Consider the following 24755-nt stretch of genomic DNA (forward strand, 5'->3'; position numbering starts at 1 on the left):
TCTGTATGCTCTGTATGAATTAATGTATTAATTTACTAATGTTCACTTAGTAAGTACCAGGTGTTCTGGAAATACAATAGTAGCCAATATAGACTCCCATCCATGTCTTCATGGAGTGTAGGGGGAAGAGCCATTAGTGCAGTGAATACACAATTGCCCACCTGGAAATGTGACACAGAGGTTTGCAGTTTGATGAAAGCCCACTGACCACAGGGAGAACTGTCCATGTCATAGAGGTTAGACTCTCCTGGAAGTAGGGGCATCAAATTGAAATGTGAACCATGAGCTGAAGAGGACAGGCAGAGATACAGCATATGCGAAGGTTTGGTGGTGGGACTGAGAGAAGGCCCAGGCGCCATCAGGGCAGGATGTGCAGCAAGCCAGGGTTTAGCTCATACACCCAGTGCTTTTCTGCATCCTTTCCTCAGTGTGGGTGTGGGTGTAGCCTGCGCCAGGGCACATTGATATTTGAGCAGAGTGGAGGTTGCACACCCTCATCCAAATGCAGGGCATGACCTGTACAACACACATGGCTGCCCTGGGGAAGTGGAGTGAGACAGTGTAATACTGGGGAGGTAGGTTGAGGTCAGATGATGCAAGATGCTATAGATCAGTGATTCCCAAAGTGGGCGCTACCGCCCCCTGGTGGGCGCTGCAGCGATCCAGGGGGGCGGTGATGGCCACAGGTGCATTTGTTTTAACTTTTTTTGTATTACCTTTCTATTCTGAGTTCAATAAATAGTTTCATAATTTCAAACTTCAATGTTTCTAATTTACACCTTTCTTTACTATATTTTACGAAAAAGGTAGAAACATTAATACATATATCTTTCTGTTTAATTGCTATTAAAATTTAAAAAAATTAATTTCCAGGGGGCGCTGAGTAATATTTTTTCTGGAAAGGGGGCGGTAGGCCAAATAAGTTTGGGAACCACTGCTATAGATGGAATGTCTGTGTTGCCCCAGATTCAGATGTTGAAACCTAATCCCTAATGTGTTGGTATTTGGAGGTGAGGCCTTTCAGAAGTCATTAGGTCATGAGGGTGGAGCCCCCATGAACGGGATTAGTGCTCTTATAAAAGGGGCCTCAGAGAGCTCCCTCACCCCTTCCACTAAGTGAGGACACAGCAAAAAGAGAAGATGGGCCATCTATGAACCAGGTAGCTGGCACTCGCCAAGCATTGACTCTGCCAGGGTCTTCATCTTGGACTTCCCAGCCTCAAGAACTGTGAGAAATAATTTTCTGTTGTTTATAAACCATCCAGTCCACTGTATTTTGTCACCGAAGTCTGAGAAGACTAAAACCTACGGCCTCACTATTTGCAGCAAATAAGAAAGAATGGTTTCTACTGAGCTTATTCATGTTAAATAAACCGATTTTATAACTTCATTTTGCAACATTTCCAACATTTCTCAAGTTCTAAGTAGCTCTACAACTAAGGAGAACAAAACATCTTGTTATACTCATCTAGGTTCTCGCTTTGGCTTTGCATTCAAGAACGGCATCTGTTGTGTTCTCAATCATATATTTTAACCCTATTTGGACTGGCTCAAAGACAAGGCATTTAATGTAACACAACAGACATATGTCAAGGCTTCATAATACCTGACATAAAGGCACTGTGGTTCTGCTAGAATTTAAAAGATATTAAAAAAATGTCAGGCATTATTTGAAAGAGCTATGAAGTAAATAGATGATGGTTTCCTTCATTCATTCATCCTTTAAAAAAATTATTTTTAATTCATCATAGATCCACTTTTACTATGAGCTGAAAGAGAAGCTAGAAAACCCAAAGAATGAGTCGTAGGTCCTGTCCTCAAATTTTTCACACTTTTTGGGGAGATGGTCACCTAAACTGGGAATTAAGAGGCAAAGATGTATGAGCAATAAAACTGACAGTTTATCTTAATTCAGGGGGTAAGGAAAGTCATTCTGAGCAGAGAATGTAAGCAGCTCCCTGACAAAAAATGGGAGAGAAGTCAACTGAGCAAAAGCAGGGATGAGAAAAGCATGTTGCTGGAGGGTAACTTTTAGGAAGAAACCAAGTGACAGAAGGGCCCGGGTCAAGGGGAAGCTTGAATGTTAACTTTGTTAGAGATGGGGAGCTATTGAAGAATCTTGCTTCTTCTCTTGGGATCCATCCAAGGAGTCTAATCTGGGATTAAGGCTTCAAATCACATACAGTTCTTTACAACTGTGCATCTGGTAGGTATTTCATAAATGTTTTTCAGAATGAGAAAATCTGGAATATGGAGGAAAGAATGCTGAGTAACTCAGTTTACTAGTTCAGATTTACATTTCAGATATATCCCTAGGATATCTGGAGAGAAGAAAAGTTTGAGAGTTTCCCCCTTCTAAGCACACACACCAATTAGGCAACTGTTGCAACTGTTCAGGTGAGAGCCAACTAGAAACTCAATTTAGACCCTCTTGGTGCTGAGGGACAGGAAACAAAAATTTAGGAGGAATTTAGGGGATAATAAAAAAACAAGCTTCATGCTTAATACTTAATGGAATGTTCGGAGTAAGGTGGGAGGGAGGAACCAAAGATGACTCCGAGGCTTCTGGCTTGGATAACAGAACAGAGTGGTGTGGAAAAATCAGAAAAGATAAAGATTTTGAAAGTACTAGATAATTCATAAATTGAATTAGGAAAAGATTAAATATAACAAGAAATTTCAACAAATGTAGGCTTTGTTGCTAGCCACATAGTACGGCATTTACTGACACACAATTGTCCATGAACCTATTACCAAGTCTTTCTTTGACAAGAGGATGCTCTTCTAACAATGCTTAAACAGGCAACTGCTTGGTATCATCCAAAACAAACCCTTCCTGTGGTAGATTCGGTGCATTTTCTCTTATTCTGTCTATATCTATACACTCTTTCCCATCATGTCAGATACTTATCACACCCCCTACCTCTGTTTTCCCTTCTCAGTTCTAAATAAATGTAATCCTTTTAACTTCTACTCAGAGATGTTATTTTGCAAACTGTGAATCATGTTTTGCTTCTTCTCTTGAGATCCCATCCAGGGAGTTCACTTCTCATTTTTAAAGCCTCAAATCAGACGCATATTTCTACATTTCCACTTCTTGTATCCAGTAGTTGTGTGATAAGTCTTTTGAAGATAATAAAATCCTGAGGATGGTGGGAAGACTGTCTAGTAACTCCCACATGCCAGAATCTTACTTATTCCAGTTTATTATCAACACATTTTTAAAAATTAACATGGCATCAGTGACTCATATATGATCCTCTATAATCCTCTTTTGTTTATGTTGTATTTGCCTGTAACCAGGTTCTTATCATCATTGCTGTGCAGTTTGTTTTCCCCTTTTTACTTGTTCTGATTTAGTCTTTATTCTCATTATTTCTGTTTACTTTTCAAGGCTATTTAAAAATTATAATTATCTTCTCTAAGTTGTAAGCCTCCCCCTCAACTTCGTGCCACTAGTAATTTAATGAGCATCTCCCAAATTCATCTGTGTCATTAAAGATGTTATTAAATATTTCTGGCCCAGGATGATTCCTTTGAAAAAACATTCAAGTCCTACAGGCTGATATTGCAATGTTGATAACTGACTCTTATTGAATATTTTTCTAACAAGTTGGTGCTCTCATCTAGCAGCAAAAGAACTTAAATAGAGCTCATAAAATAACATACAGTAGTAGTCCTCCCTCTCCCATGGGGGATAGGTTCCAAGATCTCCAGCAGATGCTTGAAACTGCAGATAGTACTGAACCTTACATATACTATGTTTTTTCCTATACATACATATATACCTATGTTAAAGTTTAATTTAACCCTATATATACCTTGTACCGAACCCTATACATACTATGTTTTTTCTTATACATACATACCTATAATATAACTTAATTTATAAATTAGGCATAGTAACAACAATAACTAGTAATAAAATAGAACAATCCTATATAATAAAGAGCTAATATGCTAATTAGACCAAATAGCAGAATGATAATCCGGATGACCTTCCAAACGAAGCCTGGGCTGCGAGGCCTGAGGCACCTGGGGCTGTGAGGGCCTACCCTTGCACGAATTTTGTGCATCAGGCCTCTAGCTATAACAATATATTGTAGTAACAGTTATGTGAATCTGGAGTTTCTCTCAAAATATCTGAAAACTGAGGTGGCTACTAAGTGACAAATAAGAAGGAGGCATATACAGCATGGATATACTGGGCAAAGGGATGAGTCACTTCCTGGAGAGGAACCAAGAGAGATTTCATCATGCTACTCAGAATGGCACACGATTTAAAACTTATGAATTCTTTCTTGAATTTTCCATTTAATCTTTTTGGGTCATGGTTGACTGCTGGTAACTCAAAGTGCACAGAGTGAAGCCCCAGATAAGGGGGACTACTGTATGTCCGTACAGGATTTTATTTCACAGAACATGTCTCCCAGGGGTTACTTAATTTGATGCTTAAATAGCCCTGTGAGACAGGAAGAAGAGGAGTTATCTTCATTTCTGTTTCAAAGGCATGGAAGCTGAGACTCAGGTTAAGTAACTTGAATGTCACTCAGCTAGTAATTAGTAGGAAACAGCTCTTAAATGCGTATTTTCTGACTTCAAAGCCAATGTTCTTGCTACTCTACCGTATGGAACCACTCTGTTTCTCTCTCAGTACATGGCTTAATACTAAATTAAGGACTTTTATTAAAAATTCTGGTCACTCTATCCCAACATTAATCTTTCCATTCTTTTAATATCTAAGGCATAACTGGCCTCCACAACACAATTAAATTCAGCATGTACTGATTGTTTCCTACGTGCATAAGGTACTGATCTGAACATTGGTACACAAAATAATCATGACACCGTTCCTGAAGATGGTGCTACCTTACCCGATATCAGAGGGATCAATAGTCTAATGTGATACCAAGAACCACAAAGGCAGAGAAAATACTATAGGGTGCTAATCTAGCAACTATTTATGTAATGTTTTGAATTTTATTTGTTTATTGCTTTAAGAAAAATGGCTCATTCCTTGAGGACAGATTCTAGGTAGTCTACATTTGCATCCTCAGTCATACCTAGCAAATTCTAGGCAAAGAGTGTGGCTTTTTAAAATACTTTTTTTTTTGACTTATTTTGTTTGTTGAACTCCATATTACTGAATTCCTACTATGTGTCCAGTGCTACCCTCGGTAAAATGTGGAATGCATAACCTTGTCTCTTGCAAAGAGAATACTAATGAACATATTAGTATGGGCACATTTGGTAGACACTTAGGACGCTCCTTGACTCTTAACTAGAATCCAGGCTTTGAGATGAGGAGGAAGGAGAAGAAATACACTTGGGAAGATCAAGTTGGTCTATATTATAGAAGACCCAAACTGCGAGAAAAAAAGACAATGTAGTAACAGGAAGTATGACTTCAATATCAAATAAATCCATTACTAAGGATAAGAAGAAATGTTGACTATATAATCAATAGTTTTGTAATGTAAGTAGTCTAGCCCATATTATTGAGAAATATTGAAATAAAGAACAAAGCTTTCCTTAGTTCCTTGAGGCGAAATATTTGTTTTTCTTGGTGTTATTTTGCCCACCTGTCAAGACTCTTTACCTCGCACATTAGTGGCCTCTTCCTCCTTTTTGTTTTTTTAAAATTAAATTTATTGGGATGACAATAGTTAAAAAAATTATATAGATTGCAAATGTATAATTCTATGATACATCATCTGCATATTGCATTGTGTGCCTACCACCCAAAGTCAAATCTTTCATCACTCTATAATTGACCCCCTTTTCTCTTTACTAACCCCCACTCCTCTTCCCTCTGGTAATCACCAAACTGTTGTCTGTGTCTATGAGTTATTGTTTGTTTGGTTTTTGTTTGCTCATATATCCCACATATGAGTGAAAACATGTTTCTTGACTTTTTCAGTCTGACTTATTTCATTTAGCATGGTATTCTCAAGACCCATCCATGTTGTGACAAATGGCAGTATTTTATCTTTTATTATGGCTGAGTAATAGTCCATAGTATTTATGTATCACATCTTCTTTATCCACTCATCTATCGAAGGGCACTTCGGTTGTTTCCATGTCGTGGCCACCATTAATAATGCTGCAATGAACATAGGGGTAAATATATCTTTGCAAATAAATGTTCTCAATTTTGGGGGTCTTCTCCTTTTGCTTAAATCTCAGTTCTAGCTCTTTTGCTTTTCTCTCCACACTTTAATCCCTTTTGAAGCTAATAAACTATTTCAGCCATGATTTGTGTTTGCAAATGGTTATTAAAACCATGTTTTCAGTCTAAGTGATTTAAGTTATAATAATACTACTAATTTTGTCTTATAATCAATTGATTCATCCATTCATTTGACATGAATGTAGAGGGCAAATTATATGGGTAGGGTCTGGATTATATAGACGATGTATAGATACTTCCAAGCTGGTAATGCAATATAGTGCCATACATCCTAACTCTTTTGTATATCCCACAATATAAGAATACCACTACAGCATATTGTTTACTGCATAAAATAAAATATAATTTAAAAATATCATAACTGTATTCATGATATTAGAGAGAGTTACTTTTTTTTCATGATATTGAACAAAGCCATTCATGCGGATGCTGAGAAGTTGGCTAGGTTCATTTAATGGTAAGCATATTATTCTCAAATAGTTTTCTTTCTGTAAAAATTCTGACTATAAAACTTAAAAATGACATATGTCATTGAACTTTTGTTACCACTAAGTGTAGTCAAACCCATAAAGGTTAAATGTGAAAATGTTTAGGACTACTTAAGTGAGAAATAAAGTTATATTGTAGAAAGTGGTCCAATGATAAAGAACTCTAAAATGCAGTCCAAGAAATTTGGATATGACAGGTTAAGTAATGAGCACGAATGGATCATATGTCTGGAAGTTTCAGTTTAAATGTTACTAAAGTCACAGATTAGAGTCAGGGAGAGCAGGAACAGTGGTTCAAATATGATGTGGTTAACATAGCTTCTAGAATGGTAGCAATAAAGACAGACGTGCAAAGATGAGCGAGTTTCAGTGCTGGTCCTCCAGAGACAGTCCAGTGGGAGAGACAGACCTTTAAACAGACTAGTACAACAACAAAGGAGGTGATGGATCAGAGATATGAACCAGGGCCTATGGGAACACGGGAAACAACTAAGTCTAGAAGAGGGTCTTACAGGGCACCAAAGCAGTGCATGGTGCAGTTATAGGAGGGAGAACATCCTAAGAAGAAGATATTAGTGGAATAAGAATACCCAAGGCTAAAGCCAGGTCCTGATGGGACAAGTGCTTCCTGGAACTTATTCTATTAATCAAGCCATTTCAAATATGAAAGTGATGTGTTCCTACTACTAATTTTAAAAGATCATGCTGGAAGTAGTTTGGAGTATAGATGGAGGAAAGAATCAGCATGTCTAGAGGTAAGTAGACCAGTGTGGCAAAAATAGCCTAGGTTGTTGTTTGGATTATATTAATGTTGCTACACAAGGAGCTCTGAAAATAGCCTCTGGTATGTAGTAAGTTCTTACTGAATGTAGTTTCTAGAACAGCCGTGGGCAAACTATGGCCCGCGGGCTTATTATTTATATTATTGCAATAATCCTGGTGACAAATGAGAAGTGATTAAAACATGCACTAGAGTTCCAGAGATTTATATTAGTTCACACAAACACTCCATCCATGCTTTTGTTCTGGCCCTCCGGTCCAGTTTAAGAACCCATTGTTGTAGTAACTTCTTACTGAATGTAGTTTCTAGAATCACTACTACTAGCATTATTATTATTATTATTATTATTATTTATATTATTGCAATAATCCTGGTGACAAATGAGAAGTGATTAGAACATGCACTAGAGTTCCAGAGGTAGGGATAAAGAGAAAAGCCGAGATCCTCAAAATATCAGCAAAAAGGTGTATAGATAACAGGGTAACATAGAGGAAGAAGTCTAGAATGTGCTTTGAGACTTTGAATCATGGCCCATTGGGAGGTTGTGGAATCAATCTAGAAGATTTTGACTGGCAATTTTAGAAACGAAAATATAAGAGAATTAAGAAGTTCACACAGCCCTGACCGGTTTGGCTCAGTGGATAGAGCGTCGGCCTGCAGACTCAAGGGTCCCAGGTTTGATTCCAGTCAAGGGCATGTACCTTGGTTGCGGGCACATACCCAGTAGGGAGTGTGCAGGAGACAGCTGATGGATGTTTCTCTCTCATTGATGTTTCTAACTCTCTATCCCTCTCCCTTCCTCTTTGTAAAAAAATAATAAAATATATTTTAAAAAAAAGAAGTTCACACAAAGTATCAAAAATACTATTTTGCAAAACTTTTATGTGGATGGTGTAGAGGAGAACATTGCTGGTGGGTCTATAGTGTACCTAGTCACATCTGGCAAGTGCAGGTCTGAATGAGTTGGATAAGTACAATCCTCCAATTGCAGGGCAGATGGTTCAGAGCAGACCAAGTTCCCTGTAGACATGCCAAGTCCCAGGGCAAATGAGGCTTAGGAGCTGGGAGCAAGCATGCTTATCTCTTCCCTTCAAACCTGCATGTTAGATAAGAGATCAGATCAATCCTCTCCATTGATTAGAGTCATGAAAAAAGGATAGAAGTTTTTTTTTCTGGAAAACTCATTCATATGGGAGCAAAAGGAATTAGGAGTTTACGTTCTCCTTTACTGGATGATTTGTCTTCCCCCAATCATTTATGAGGCTATTATGATTTTTATTTTCATATAGATTAGCACTAAAATTGACCGAAAATTTGTGAATTTAGAAATTCAACCCAACACCACTATTCTAAGATCCCTGAATAATTTTTGTTTTCATGGGGAAATAATATTTTGCTTAAGTGTAAGAATAATACAGCGTACGCATCTCTTAGCTTCCATGTTGCTAAAGACATTGGTGTGAACAGCATTTTGCTGTTCTGAATCCAAAGAGAATCCTAAGAGGATGAAAACTGAACATAATTTGTTTTTAAAATATTGTATAACAGTATATTGTGAATGCATCTCCACACTAATATTATCTTGCAACATGAATGCAGATTCTAACTGAAGAGAGTCCAAACCTCTAAGCTAATAAAGCCACTAGGATTGGGGAAAGGAGAGGCTGTGAAACTGATTGACCGGACCAGAAGATTTCCAGTTTTCTAAGCTGTGTATAGCTCTACGATTCTTATTTTTGGCTCCGTCCTCTACCAAACCCCAAATACAACCACTTTACAGACATTTCTTAGAAATGTCTCTTAATTCTATCTCACCCTTCTTGTTCATGATACCAGGGGGCTTAGGCATGAATCCTCTGTGCCTAAATCATCATTCCATTCTTTAACTCTGCCTTCACCACATAGTCCTTCCCTCAACCATGGACCCATCTTCTCAAGGGGCTGCTTCAATGGGATTGTTTGCCCTGCTTAAAATTCCTTGATGGGACAATTCGGTACACCTGTAAGAAAAATAAAAGGAGGACTCTAGTCCTTCCTTACATCATACACATAATTTTAGATAGAATTAAAATCTAAATGTGTATGGCAAAACAATATATATTTTGGAATAGAGGGTTACCAAGGGTTTTCGAACAAACACAAGAAGCACTAACAACAAAGAAAGAGATAGCTCTGACAACATTAACATTAGGAATTGATGTTAATTAAGATTAAAATTAAGTTTTATCAAAAGATATCCTATAAAATGAAAGATAATCTATAAAATGAAAGATATGTGCAACACATAACCAACAAAACTTGGGAATCCAGAATATTTAAAGAATGCTTACAAAACAATATGAAAGAATAGACAACCCAATAGAAAAAATAAAACAAGCTAAAGAACAGACATTTTACAAGATAAAAATGAAATAAAATTAAAAACATGAAATGAAACAAAACAAAAAACTCTGCGATGAATTTTCATTGTCCATATGTCAAACCGCAGTTCTGCCTTCCAGGTCCTCATAAGCTTTTCTCTCCAAAGGTTTACTTCCAACTGCTTTTCTTAAAACCTCCAATGTAGCCAAACATACTGTCTCCCAAATAAAACTTGTCTTTCCCTCCCTCCAAGTTTTGAAAAGCTGATGGATAGGCTGCAGCTCCCTGGGATACCTCCCTGGTTGCAGCCATGATACCCCATAAATCCCCTCTAGTGTGAGGGAGGACATACATTCATTCATTCATTTAAAAGTGCCTCTGAATCCTTGTAGTCTTCCCTCTTTATGTCAGATTTTCCCTTTTCCTCTTCATCTCCCTTCTCTCAACCAGACATTGAAACTCTGTGAGATCAGACAGCACATCTTCCTTCTTTTAAAATCTACATTTTTCTAGGATGTACTTTACCAGAAGTAGATATTTTTTTTGATTGATGATAGTGAAAAAAATTCTGTCTTTTCTAGATATTTTTTGGTATAAATGAGGTCATCATAACAGCACCTCTAATCACTCTGAAGCATTGCCCTTCAGCTCATTTAGTTTAAAAGATGTTTTCTTAAAATAAAAGTAATTTCTGTCTCGTATTTTCTGTAGTGAATATCATCTACAACTATGTCTACTTTCCCTTTTCATCTCCTAAGTGTTTCTCAGCTCTACCTTAGATCTCAGATCCATGACCTGTCTCCATGGCCACTGGCCAGTGTTTGGGTCTTTGTGAATTCCACCTGGAACTTTCAGCACAGGCTTCCTTAAAGCTGAGCTGCCCTCTATGCATGCTGCTGAGTTCTCACACAATCCTGCTCTGAAGGCCTTGCTTCTGGGCTAGAACCTGAAGTCCTTCAGGAAGGCAGCAGCATAGTGGTCCAGCCTTCACATAGACAATCCAGTGCTTGGATCCTGGCTGCACTACTTATAATTGAGTTCACATAGACAAAAAGAAGACAATGGATGAAAGTAAAAATCTTCCAATGAAAGAACCACATGTGGACAGCAAGACAGGAACAATAATCAATGATGCTTTGGGCTTACGAGTTTAAAAATGGTATGTACAATGAGACCACAATAGGATATTTATAGAAATAAGTGAACAAACAGTTCTACTTGTTCAGGGAAGGTTAATCTGGTACATTTGATCTTTCAAATAGTTTCACTAAACAGGTATAATTCTATAGAATTATTTAATGTTATCTTGTGCAAGTTAATCTGTACCTCAATTTCCTCATGTGTATTATGTAGATAATAGCACTTACCCCAAAGGTTATGATAAGGATTAAAGAAGATGAGAAGTTATCATTTTAAAAGAGTGTCTGGCACATAGTTTGGGATCAGGAAATGTCAGCTATTACGATGATAATGGTGGTGGCCTACAAACCTTTTGACCATCTGGATCCCCTCTCAACCACATAAATTAATCAACCTTAAAGGATATGTTACTATTTAAATACAGCTCTCAGTACAGGGTGTTCTCACCACCCACTTTCTGAAAATAAAAAGTGAGTATGTTTCGCATTCTTTAGAACTGCTCTAAATCCCCCCCTTTTTTTTCTCTCTATCCCAGGCAGTGGGAAATATTCCCACTCCAGAGTCCCCAAGATTTTAATATCATTTCTAAAGTACCTGTAATTCCAAAATGATATCATTATACTATGATATGTTCTGGTACTTAACACAAGGAATTTCTTGATTGCAAGAAAAGTGCCTATTAAAAATATAACTTATTGTAAAAACACTGAAGAAAAAGCTAAAAACTGATCTAAAAATCAACTGTAATTTAATCACCTACAGATAACTTATAATTAATATATTTACCTATATTAATTAGGTATCTTAAAACATTTTTAAAAGTACTCTGGGGTTGTCCTAGATGTACAGTTTTGATGTCTGTGTTTTTCTCGTTTTTGTTTTCTTTGCCTTAAGATTGTATCATTTAAGGGCATATATCTTTATCATTCTGAGTTAACCACACTATCAAAACCTTTATCAGTTATAAACTCTTATGTGCTTTTCTCATCCTCATGTCTTCCTTTCCTCATTTAAAGAGAAACTCAAGGATGCTATATTAAATAAAATTTGTTTCATAAATTAAACTTTATGTAACCACTATGGTGTTAGATATTACTCTTTTCTAAGAGGTAAATTAATTTTCCTCTCCTAATGGATATTCCAAATATTACATGTTTTCGTGAGTTTTGCTTCAAAGTTTGGAAAACAGTCAAGTTATGAAAAATTAGGTTGGTATGTCTACATGTACTAGTTTTCAATCATCAACTTTTATTGGTAAGAATAATTAGAATATCATAGAGATGGAAAAAATGCAGCACATTTGTTCTTGGGCGTAGGACAAATTTATGTCTTGAAATTGCCCTTAAAATGGCCCATTTAATGTCAACTATGTCCTAACAGACTTGAATTCAAAGAGGATGTCACATTTTTAATTTCCGTTAACTATTAGCTCTGCTTAGGTTAGGCATATCTCTGCATTGTGCTTTAATAAGCACTCCCCATTCTTTCTCCTGGATGAGAAGAGCACCAAGATTTTTGTTTGTTTGTTTTTATCACAAATGTAAGATTTCTGTTCTTGGCTTTATCAAACAATTTTTCCCCCTAGGCTTCTGGTTAGCGAAAGAAAGATCTGGAAGACACAAGAAAAATCATGGGGGTAGGTTTTATAAAGAATCCTTTAGAGACAAAAATACTAATACTATTATTAATAAATTATGAGGTGAACTTTTTGGGGGCTCTATGTATTTTAATAATGGTTAGCATCAGTTGCATTTTTTAATTATCTGGAAATATTTTACTTTGGCTAGCTGAGTAGTAGAAATGATTTATGCAACATTTTCTAATTTCCTAGTGCCACACTGAGGTAAACTGTGAAAAGTTATGAATGTAACAGTTTATAAAAAAAAAAAATCCCCCCTCACCCACCCCCATGTAGGAACTGCTAGGTTAGAGATGTTTCCCTGGGACAAAACAATTACCCACACTTATCTGAAAGTTGTCACTATCGTGAATGGGAGGCATACTAATATTATGTTAAGATATGTTTTCCTTTTCAGTCAATGTGGGAACAAAGGAATGGAACAGAGATGAAAGTTTCCCTGTTGGCTCTTGGACTGAACTAAAACAAAGGCCTTAAATGATTGTTTATTGCTGTGATGTTCATGCTTCTTGGTTAAGGATCTCAACACTTTTAAAGTCAAATTTCTCTTCAAAGGCTTGCTAACACTTTCGGAAAAATTAACTCTGCTCTGAAAATGGAAAAATAGCATCCAAGTGTAAGAATAGATCATTTCACGGGGAGACAGAATGGACCAGACATGTATGGGTCTATAAAGGGATTAGCTCTCTTTGAAGAACTCCCTCTTTCTTTGTTCAAGGAGGATTTCTCATTAAAACAAAACAGGGCAAGTGTGAGACTTAAGACTTACATGTACCAATCACAAAATAATGTGAGCACAGTAACATTTAACCAGTATTTGCTGGTTATGGGCCAAGTTGAATTAGTTTACTTGAAGAAAATATTTTATAGTGGTTTTTCTAACTGACTGCTAAGTCTTTGCAAAGACGATGCACCTAGAGAAATTTTAAAAAGATTGGGGGAAATATAAACAAATGATAAATTCAGGGCAAGACCTTTGCTCTGGACACCTTGTTTTATTGCGGCTGTGTTTCATTTCTTTTTACTGCATTTTTAAGAGAATAGTGTTTGGCTGCTAGTTAGGGGGTTGTACTCCCCCTCTTTTCAGGGAGAGCCAGGCAAAGGAATTATGATGTGTGCCATATTATAAAAGGAAACATTTGCTTAGAAACTTGGAGCTGACATTTTTATGCAAGATCTTGTGCTTTCAAGGCAATGAGAAGCTGGGAAATGCCTTTCGCTTAAAGTGTGAGGAGGATCTCACATTAGCATGGACTGTACCTACTGGTCCCTGGTTAACAATGGTATATTTTGTTTTTCTCTTTCTACTAGGCGTTGGTTGGCACAAGTGTCATTTGATGAACCTTGTTACAGAGTTGGACGTACCCTGAACATACTGTGGCGTTTGGACGTAGAGGTATTCCCCCTTTTGTAAAATTTCCATAAAATGTTTCTGATAGTGTTTTAGTAAAATCTGAAGAAGTGGTTTTCTTAGCGAGTTCTTCATTTCATTTCATTAGCTCATTAGTTACCTGAAATGGACGTATCTAATCTTTACATATCATAAAATTTCTTGTTTTATTTCTTGTTCATTAAGGAACCATGTTTTTCTTGACTCAGTCCAACACTTCACGTGAAGACCATGTGGGACTGTGTTCACATGTTCCGCTACCAACCTTTGCCTCTGCCAGCCAAGGGTTCTGTAGCTAAAAAGGACTCTGCTTCGCCTCCGCCTGGCTTTTCAGTGGGTGGACGAGCAAAGGGCACAGAACATGGGCTTATTTCTACTCATCTGAAGAATGTCTCTTGACACTGGGATCAGTCACCCTTGTGGAGTTGGGGACAGAACTGCGCATCTCACATTTTACACTCACCATTTACAATTTCTCTGAATACATAAGCCTTAAGGTAGTCAAAACATCACAGATCTTGATGTGCTCAATGTAATGGGCATTAATAGAATAAACAAATATTATAAAATATGCTTTTATGTCATTTAAGATTTTTTTAAAGATCCCCCATGTTCTTATTCACAAATTATCAAGGACTCTTAGGTAATAATAGCTCCCTCATTGAAAAAAGCAAAGGTTATTTTCTATTTTGTTCACTGATGAGTTCTAAAAGCAAGTCTCGAGCACCGAGTATATACTGGCAAGCACTGGGAGGAGAGTGTTGAGTAAAACATGAGTGACTCCTGCTTTTCTGAGTGTATACGTTAGTGGGATAGACAGGTATGAAACAAATGTCTCAAAATAGAAAAAAGAAACATGTAAACACTCAGAATGAAAAAAAAGTACAAGAGATTCTAAGAGACATAGTCATTTAGTTTGGGGTGATGGTCAGGAAAGGCTTCTCTGTGACAATCAATTTCAGTGAGTCCTGCATGATGACTAGGACTGGTCAGAGAGAAGCCAGGAATGCAGTGAGTAAAAGGAGAGCAGCTTCAGGTGAGGCTGGAAAGGGGGTTGGGTAGGAATTGGGAATTTATCTTAAGTACTAAGAAATGTCATTAAAGATTTTTTAGCAAGGGGTGATCCAGATTATTTTTAAAAATATATTTTTATAGATTTCAGAGAGGGAGGGTGAAGGAGAGAGAGATAGAAACATCAATAATGAGAGAGAATCATTGATTGGCTGCCTCCTGCAAAACCCCTAATGGGGATCGAGCCAGCAACCAGGGCATGTGCTCCTGACCCGGAATTGAACCTGGGACCCTTCAGTCCGCAGGTCCGTGCTCTATTTACTGAGCCAAATCTGCTAAGGGGCAGATTACATTTTAAGATCATCTGGCTGCTGCATGGAAATTGAATAGGGAGAGCAAGAATAGAGTGGAGGAGAAAAACTAGGGAACTAGCACATTATTTCTAGCAAGAAATTGTTGGCTTATTTCCAGGAGGGTGGTAATGCAGATGTAAAAGATGAGAGTGGATGGGTTCAATATGTTCTGGAGGTCTGATCCTTGGATCTTGGCGATGGTTTGTAGGTAGGAGTAATGGATGAGAGAGGTGTCAATAATTGCTACCAGGTTTCTAGGTTGAGCAACTAGGTAAATTTTAGTATTATTTATAGAGAAAAGGAAGACCAAAGGAGAAGAAAATGTTGGGTAGATGATAATGAGATCAGTTTTAGACACGGGATGTCTGCAAGACATCAAAGTGATGGTGTCAAATAGGAAGATAGGTAAGAGATGTCTGGATTGGATTTGCAATTTTAATATCACCGGCATATTGATAGTTTTATTCTCATTAGAGATTTTTAAATTGATTTTTAGAGAGTGAGGAAGGGAGAGGGAGAGAGAGAAACATCGATGTGAGAGTGAAACAGTGATCAGCTGCTTCCTACACACCCCCTACCAGGGATCAAACCAGCAACCTTTTAGTGCACGGGATGATGCTCTAAAAACTGAGCCACACCAGTGAGGGCTGATGTTTTTTTGAAACCAGAGGGATAGGTAAGATGACCTAGGCCGTGGTCGGCAAACTGCAGCTTGCGAGCCACATGTGGCTCTTTGGCCCCTTGAGTGTGGCTCTTCCTAAGCCTTAGGAGTACCCTAATTCAGTTAATAACAATATACCTACCTATATAGTTTAAGTTTAAAAAATTTGGCTCTCAAAAGAAATTTCAATCGTCGTACTATTGATATTTGGCTCTGTTGACTAATGAGTTTGCCGACCACTAACCTAGAACAATACTTCCCAAATTTGTTAGAACATAGAGATTCCTGTGCAGTTATTTTAAATATATATTCATAGGCTCTACCCCATATCTACTGAGTAGGAATTCCCAGATTGATTAAGTGGTAATCTGTGTTTTAAAAAAGCACTCTAGTTGCTTCTTATGTTTTTGGAATTACTGAGCAAAACAAAGCACATGGACCAAGCTCTGAAGAATTCTAGTATTTCAAGGTATGGTGAGAGGGAGGGTAGGGGTATAGGTACCAAGAAGAAGGATGGGAGAACAAAGGGAACATTAGAAATTGTGGGGTCTGAATCAAAAACTGATGCTTCAATCTCTCTGCTATAGACAATAAACAGCTTTATTTTATATTTTACATTTTATAGTACTTCTGAAGACATCATATCTTTATTCAATATGGATTTATACACACAAGACTTTCTCATACATTTTACCAAATCATAAGGCAGTAGGCAATCTGAATTACTTTTGCTCTTTCTATAGTTAAAATATTGTCTTACTAGAGGAAACCAGTGCCAAAATAAATATATTTGATCAATTTTAGAAGCTAGAGATAAAAACTTGGGGCTCAAAAATAGACACTTTCGGCTATCTGGAATTTAACGATTAGAATGTGATCATTTAAAATCATAAACACCAATTAAAATGAGACTATCAAGTTTGCCTATGAGGTGTGACATTATTTTCATAATTGTATTTTGATTTTATTATGGTTTACTTCATTCACAACAGTACTATTAGGAAACCCAAAAGAGTTTGATTTAAAGCTCTTACTCCTAGCCAAGCCCAGGATACTGACAGGGAGGAGAAAATGCAACCTTACATTTCAATGTCATAGCCTTAAACTCTAAATTCAACTTAGATTATATTTGTCAAGATCAAAAGGAATTTCTATAGTTATTTTTTGCAGATTTAAAGTTTAAAGGAATTAAATTGTATGAGCATGTACATTGCGCTTCCCATCTCTACATGAGTCTATGAAATTGACTGAGTTTATTCTACGAAGTTTGATGGTTCTATTTTCTGCTTTTACTATCTAGTGTTTAAGTGAAGGTAGGCTTAGCCGATCTGTTTTATGTCTATGTGACATGCATCCTCATTCTCTTTTGGCTCTATTCTCCTTTTTGGTCTTGACTTCTATCACTATTTTGGAAAGTCAGGAAGTCAGCCAGAAGAAAATGAACTCTAGCAGATATTGTTTATAGTATTTATTTAGGACAGTAATTCCAGTGGCAACAAGTACATCATTAGCTAGGATATGCTGGCTACTTCTATTACGTAGGTCTGAATTCCTTGTCTGTCATGCCACACATAAACCCAGAAGAAAACAGTTAGCAGATTTATGGTTTGCACCGTCTCTGAGATATTACTTTAAATACTTGATTCATAATTCTCTGGAAGGAAATATCACCCTCTAGGAGGGTGGACGATCAAGGGGCTTGGATGACATTAGAAACAGAGTTGGGCTTCTGTGCATTTGAAACTTCAGTTTATTTCTCCAACAAAGGCTAAAGTTTTAAGTATAAAAATATAATCAAGAACCATGTATGTCTTCTTGATTTTTTCCCACTGGAAATAGCCAATCAAGGCAACGATTTAAATATTGAAAATTAGACTCAAAAGTATTAAAATTTGGACTCAACAATGTAGTGAAGATGTACTTCTGAGCAATCCACAGTACAGGTATAGACTATCTGACTCAGAGACATGGTGATGTTTCCACCCACAAAATCAGAATATACTGAAATATCAGAGCATATCATCATAAGCTTTGTGGATGAGATAGTTATCAAAAGGCTTCTGGAGCTCATGGCAATAGCTGTCCCTGTTTAACCTTCAGGGACAGTAACTAACACTTTTCAGAATGGCTTTGTACCTCCATGCATTCCATTTATATTGTTCACCTTGAGAAGAACCTATGTTGTTCCTAGAACTCAAATGGCACTTGCTTGATGTGTGAGAAAGCAAAGGAGGTAAAAAGAATAGTGACAGAGGTCTTGCGCTCTAATATTGGCCTTGTTTGGCTTCCTTTGCAATTTGAGTCCTGAAAGTGTGATGGAATAGATGGATGGAAGTGATGATGGTAGCGTAGGTTAAATTAAATGACCAAAATAGGACTTCTAGTCATGCTACTTATCATCTCTGAAACTTAGTTCTGCATCTATAAAACTAAGATAATAACACCTCTCCTAACTTATTTCCCATTTTTTTTGTGTGTAAAAAATCAAATAAGTTGTTTGAGAAAAGTTATTTGAGATAGCCAAGTGAACAACATTTTAAAGAAATGAAGAAGTTCAAATATAAATAGTAGTTGTAGTGAACTTTAGTAGTACAAGTAGCAGTAGGAGTCATCATTTGTGGAGCATCTAACATATGCTAAGAGCTGGTCTGTCAGGTCCTTTATATATGAAGGCCTATGAAGTATACAGAATCAGAGTGATAAGCATACTGTATACTTCGTGTGCCTGTGTAAGTTTCAAAAATCACCTGATGGAGACTTTGAAAACTCTGCTACCTAAGTAAATGCATTAGAAAAGCTAATGTCAGAGAAAAACAAGAAGGTAACTTTTGATGAAATATGTTACTAATTGGAAAATATCAGTGAAATTGTAAGATCATTTTATCCAAATGACTGTGCCTGAAATCTCAAAATGATTAAATTTTGGAAAGATCAAACTGGATAGTTACTATAAATATGGAAAAATAATCTAATAAGCATATTTTAAATAATGATGCAGTACCTTTCAGACCATTAAAACTGTGTTCTTAAAAAACTATAAATATATAGAATAGGAAAAAATACCCCATGTAAGTCAATTATCAGTCATTGTAAGATATTACTGAGAAGAAATAAAATTATTGTACTATCAATTCAGCTAAAAGTAAAGAAATTACTTATCTCAATAAAAGAGAAGATCACTAGTAGGCAATTCACAGAAAGTCTTCTAACAGCCAATAAACATATGAAAAAACTCACACACCTTGCAACATGTTAACAAAATATTCAAATTAAAAGATTAAATAGTTCACCTATCAAAAGGCCAAAGGCTTAAAAATTTAACCCTGGTAGGGCTTTCTGTGACGGGCAGGCTTACTGGCTACTGATGGAAGGGAAGGCAATATAATATTTTTGAAAAGACACTCAAAAATATTATCAAGTAACTTCAAAAGTTTCATACATTTTGATACAGCAATCCTATTTCTAAGCAAATAGTCAGAAATGAAACATAGATGAAGTATAAGTATTGTCATTTTATTGTTATTTTTCACAGTCAAAAGGTAGAAAAACACTATGCTCAAAAATAGAAAAACATTTTAGTGAGTATACTTTCCTATGGAAATAATATTATGCAATCATTAAAAGTAGTACATTTTAGAATATTATCAAATATAGCAACTTGTAAATTCATAGAAAAAATATTAAAGTGCATAAAGAGTACACACATAATTTTGTTTAAAAAACATATAGTAGAGAAAAATATTTAAAAAATCCTAAATTTCAGTGGAGGCATACAATTTAATTTTTTTAATGAACTTTTGCATTTCCATGTTTTATGTAATGAGCATTTAATAAAAAGCTTACATGCAATTGTTCACAAGCGTATTATATAAAGTTTAAATAAATTGAGTGATGCTGAGCAATAAACCCCTTTGACCGTTAATGAAATAACTCCAATAGGTCATCATTTCATTTACAAGAATAAAGTATTATAATTTCCAAAGAGGTTTTGCATGACAATTTATTTGGCTTTAGGGAGACCCAGAATTGTCAGACATTAAATCCTTCAATTGTTTAAAGTGACTGCATCATTACAACCACTTTCTTTTCCTGACAGTGGAATTTGTACTTTTTTCTATTTCTATTATTATATTTTTCTTACTTGCCGAAATAATCTATGCTCAGAGAGATAATATTTTGGCAACCCATGTGGGTTGTTTCTTTCTTCCTCGTCACTTAAAAAGTTTAGAACATTTCTTTAGCTTACTTTTTCATTATTTCCAGAGGCAAAAACTGACAGGGCAATTTATAATTCAATTTTTGCTAAATCCATGACACCCAATATATATGTCAGGCATTTCAACGGCAGGGTACTTTGGGGATAGGTGATAAATTGTACTGATTATAAGTGCAAGCTGTTCTTCTAAAACATCATATCAAAAAGAAGGTAGGTATTATTAAGAAAATGTAAGGTATCCTTAGATTGTCCAGAAACATCAGAGATAATCACTTCACGTGAATATATTCCCCTTAGTGTTATACAGCAAAATATTATGGTGCTTACCATGTTTTTGATAGCACTCATCTGGAGAAAGGAATGAAAAAAGCCTCTATCAGTTCACAAACCTATCACGGGCTGGTAGTCTTTCAGCAGCCACATAGCTCTTAGTGTGGCAATAACTCATGCTTGCCAGAAAATGACTCACTCTGAAACCTGAAACATGGCCCTAATCATTTTAGGACTGTGTTGGTATATATGAGCAGTATAAATATTATTTTATCATATAATCTCCTCTGATCTTTTTAAACATCCTTTCAGTGTTCCAGATATTTCCCTGTGTGATATGTATGGCTTAAGCAAAGCCACAGGAATCTCCTAGGTTATCTCCAAAAAACTGAAAAAAGTGCACAATTGAAATATAAAAATCTGCTCTGGTGGTATACATACCTGTGTGTGTGTGTGTGTGTGTGTGTGTGTGTGTGTGTGTGTTGCAGTTAAGCTTGGCATTCCATTAATGAGTGAAGTAATTAAGCAAAGCAAATGGGTAGGTGACTCCAGGTCTAAGAATAGGGAATGGGCTATGGAGCCTTTCACCTCTAGGTCAATGGTTTCTGTTTAATCGGGCTGTTAATGACTAAAAGTCATTGTTTCCATCTGAGAGCTGTTTGGGCTCAATGTGAAGCAAGTTGGTGGTCTGCTATCAGTTTCTCCTGGGCAAATGCATAGATCATGAAATCCACTGCTGCTTTTTGACAACTCAGTAAAAAGCATGCTGTTTGAAGGAAATGACAAAACAACTCTATCTCAGGCAGAGCATACCTCCAGAAGGAAATGTATTCCTAAATAGAAAAAGGTCTATTGAAACGGTTGGCGTAAAACAATAGAGGATTTATGAATTCGCTTTTACTACGTATAGTAGGCTTATTTGCACAGTTGCTTTCACATAAATTAACTTATTTAAACCTCAGAGTTCATGTATGTAATAGAGGCCATGCTGATAATAATATTTTGAAGTTTCAGAAACCAAACCTCTACAAGGTCAGGGCTTGCCTAAGAGCACACAAGTAGCAAGTTTTTATATGGTTACTAGAATTTATGCTCATATATACCCTGAATGCCAAGCTTCTTAAAACCAGGGGACTTCAGAAGGGCTTCCAAGAATCAGGAGAATTTGGGGCAGAATAGGAAAATACGTGATATTCTGTGAAGGGTGTAAGAATGAGGAAAATAAAGAATGTAGAGATTAGCACAGTGTGTCTCTAGTAGAATACATTACATATGTTTCACATTATGTGTTTACACAGGAATACATTAAAAGAGGTTTTAACCTACACACACAACTACATTAATGAACACCTGTATGTTCACAAAGACTAAGGTTACGTTAAAAATAATGAATTGTTAGTGGTGTTCTTTTCAACAGGAAAAGTAGCATTAAAGATCTACTCAGAAGAAAATGTGTAAGGATTCAGGAGGAAGCAGATGTGAAACTGCTGCTGGGAATAAATAGACAAGAAGCATACAAACCTCTTTTGTGAGATATGAGCAGTGGCTGAAAGAGAAAGGCTACTATGATTCTAACAGTAAGCTAATAATAAGTCTTGATTAGCGAAGAAAGGCTTCTGATAACCCCACAGCTAAAAGATGTTCTTGTGGGATCTTTCATTCAAGAAAATTCCCCAAGTCCATAGAGCACCCTGTGAATTGATAGAGCAAACCCGACCCAGGTATCATTGTCTCTCAATTGGCTGATGTTCTCTCCCATAGGCAGGGTTTGGAAAACAGAGGGGAAACCTTTTCGGTTTCGCCATGATAGGGGCACTAATGGGCAGGCTCAGGGATACTGAGCTTCAGTCCCTCCCTGTGAACCCTTGCCCTGTCCCCACGACTAAGAAAGACCATTCACATTTTCCTCACCACAGTTTCTCTGCAGATCCCCCCCCAAATAATTCCAACAGTTATGAAGCAAGAAAATCAATACTCATTATCTCAACATTTTTATCATTCTTTATCTGTCGCCTACTTAAATTTTGCCTTCACTCAGTGGTTGAGCATCGACCTATGAACCAAGAGGTCATGATTCGATTCCTAGTCAAGGCACAGGCTTGATCCCCAGTAGGGGGTGTGCAGGAGGCAGTCAATCAATGATTCTCTCTCATCATTGATGTTTCTATCTCTCTTTTCCTCTCCCTTCCTCTCTCTGAAATCAATAAAAATATATATTTGTAAAAACTTATATTCCTACTAAAATTATCAGCAAACCAAATACTAATCTAATGGATACTCCCCTCCCCCCAGTTATCACCTTTATTAGACACTTCCTTTTCTAGAAATTCTCTTCTGTCATGACCTCCCCATGATCATTCTCTTCTACCTTTCAGAGCACTCCTCGGTCATCTCTGGTTTCTCTGACTTTAATAGCTCCTTAATACAATGTTCTCTAGGATCCAATTCTTAGCTGCCTTTTCATATTGGCCTTGGCTACCACCACTGGTGATTCCCAAATCTCTATCTGCAGCACTAATGAATCTCTTGAATACAAGACCAACAGCATCTTCTAGACAAAACCAATTGTCTACTGCACACCTCCACCTTCATATCACATAAGCAGATTTGGATTTTCAGAAGTGTCCAAATTATGCCCCCATACTCTTCTCCTTTCTGTTTTCACTCAAGTGACATATTTTTATTAAGTGTAGCTAAAAATAGTAATATTAGTAAACATGAAGTTCCAGGTCAGCTGAAGAAATGAACGTAAGTAATTACAAAAAGAAGTATTCATGACTCTATGGGAGACAGAAGAGGAAGGGATTGGAGTAACTCTGGAATGGGAGATAGAAGAGAGGTTGAGTATTTAGAGTCCAGGAAGCATCTTAGGGTGTTATTTAAGCAAGAGTTCCCCACATGATCAGAGGCATTATGAACAAAAAATTAGCCTGTGCATGTAGCTGAGAAAGATCAGGGCATATTCATGCACCTCTTGGTAATTTGGTGTGACTATAAAGAGTGACAGGAGGAAGGTGGTGGAAGTGCAGTGAAAGAGAGGTAGCAACCAGATTATAAAGGTGCTTTATTTCCATGCAAAATAATTTGGACCTTATCCTATAGGTAACCGAACAATTAAGTAAGTTTAACTAGAGGCTCCAGAACATCAGTTTTGTTTTTCAGATGCTTATTTTTACTATGGAAAAGAGGATGATAGGGAATAGGATATTGCACAATGAAGTCAAGAATAAGGGAGGATTTTAGCAGCCAATTTAGAAATCATGAGACCCTGATTGAGGAAGCCAAAACTGGAACACAGTAAGAAATGAAGTCTGCATATCCTACTCACTAAAAGTAAAATCAGCAGGTGACTACTGAACTTGGCAAGTGAAGGAGAGGATAGAGAATTGAGGATGACCACTGAATGTCTGGATGTGGTGATGTAGGGCATGATGCCATTGGAAAAGATGGAGACCACAGGAAGAAAGGACTGTGAGAAAAGGTTTATTTCACCAAGGGCTCAAAATAATGCAGCCTCAGGAGTCAAAACTGAACAAAGATCTCTTTTTCGTTCCCCCTAGGATCTGTTTTATACCGAACCCTTTTTTCCTTTGGACAATGAGCTTTGGGCTTATTCTTAACGACAGATGGGTACAGTAAAGAAAGGGCACATTGAAAAATACTTCAAAAATATCATCCTTTTATATTAAAATGTAATGTGTGATCTTAGGCATGTTACTCATCCTGAGTTCAATGATCTTATCTGCTAAGAGGGCAAAATGATACCTACTTCGCAGGGATGTTGTGTAAAATAAAAGGGCTCATGTTAAGGTACCCAAGCACATTCTTTGCACTCAAAATCTCTCTAGAAATTAGATCCATATTTCATTTCCCGCAATATGGTTCAAAAACATGTCAGTGTTTCTCATTCTTTTTTTAAAGATAAAATCATGCTGCTTTATTAAACTATGTTTTAGCAACTTTTGCAGAGAATAAATGACTTATTGGCATTGTTCTAAGCCTGCTGAATGTACTTAGAGACACAGCAGTCTATATTTACCTAATTGGGAAAAATGGTGTATATATTTTAAAAAATGTATTGCTTAGAAGAAACTAACAGCCTTTTAAAGGGTAGCCTTAAAAGTCTAAACAGCCTGGTCAGGGTAGTTCAGTTGAGCGTCAATCCATGAACCAAGAGGTCATGGTTCCATTTTGGTCAGGGAACATGCCCAGATTTCGGACTCGATCTCCAGTAGGGGGTGTGCAGGAGGCAGCT

This window comes from Myotis lucifugus, unplaced genomic scaffold, assembly GCF_000147115.1.
Source record: "Myotis lucifugus unplaced genomic scaffold, Myoluc2.0 scaffold_1, whole genome shotgun sequence".
Taxonomy (NCBI): Eukaryota; Metazoa; Chordata; class Mammalia; order Chiroptera; family Vespertilionidae; genus Myotis; species Myotis lucifugus.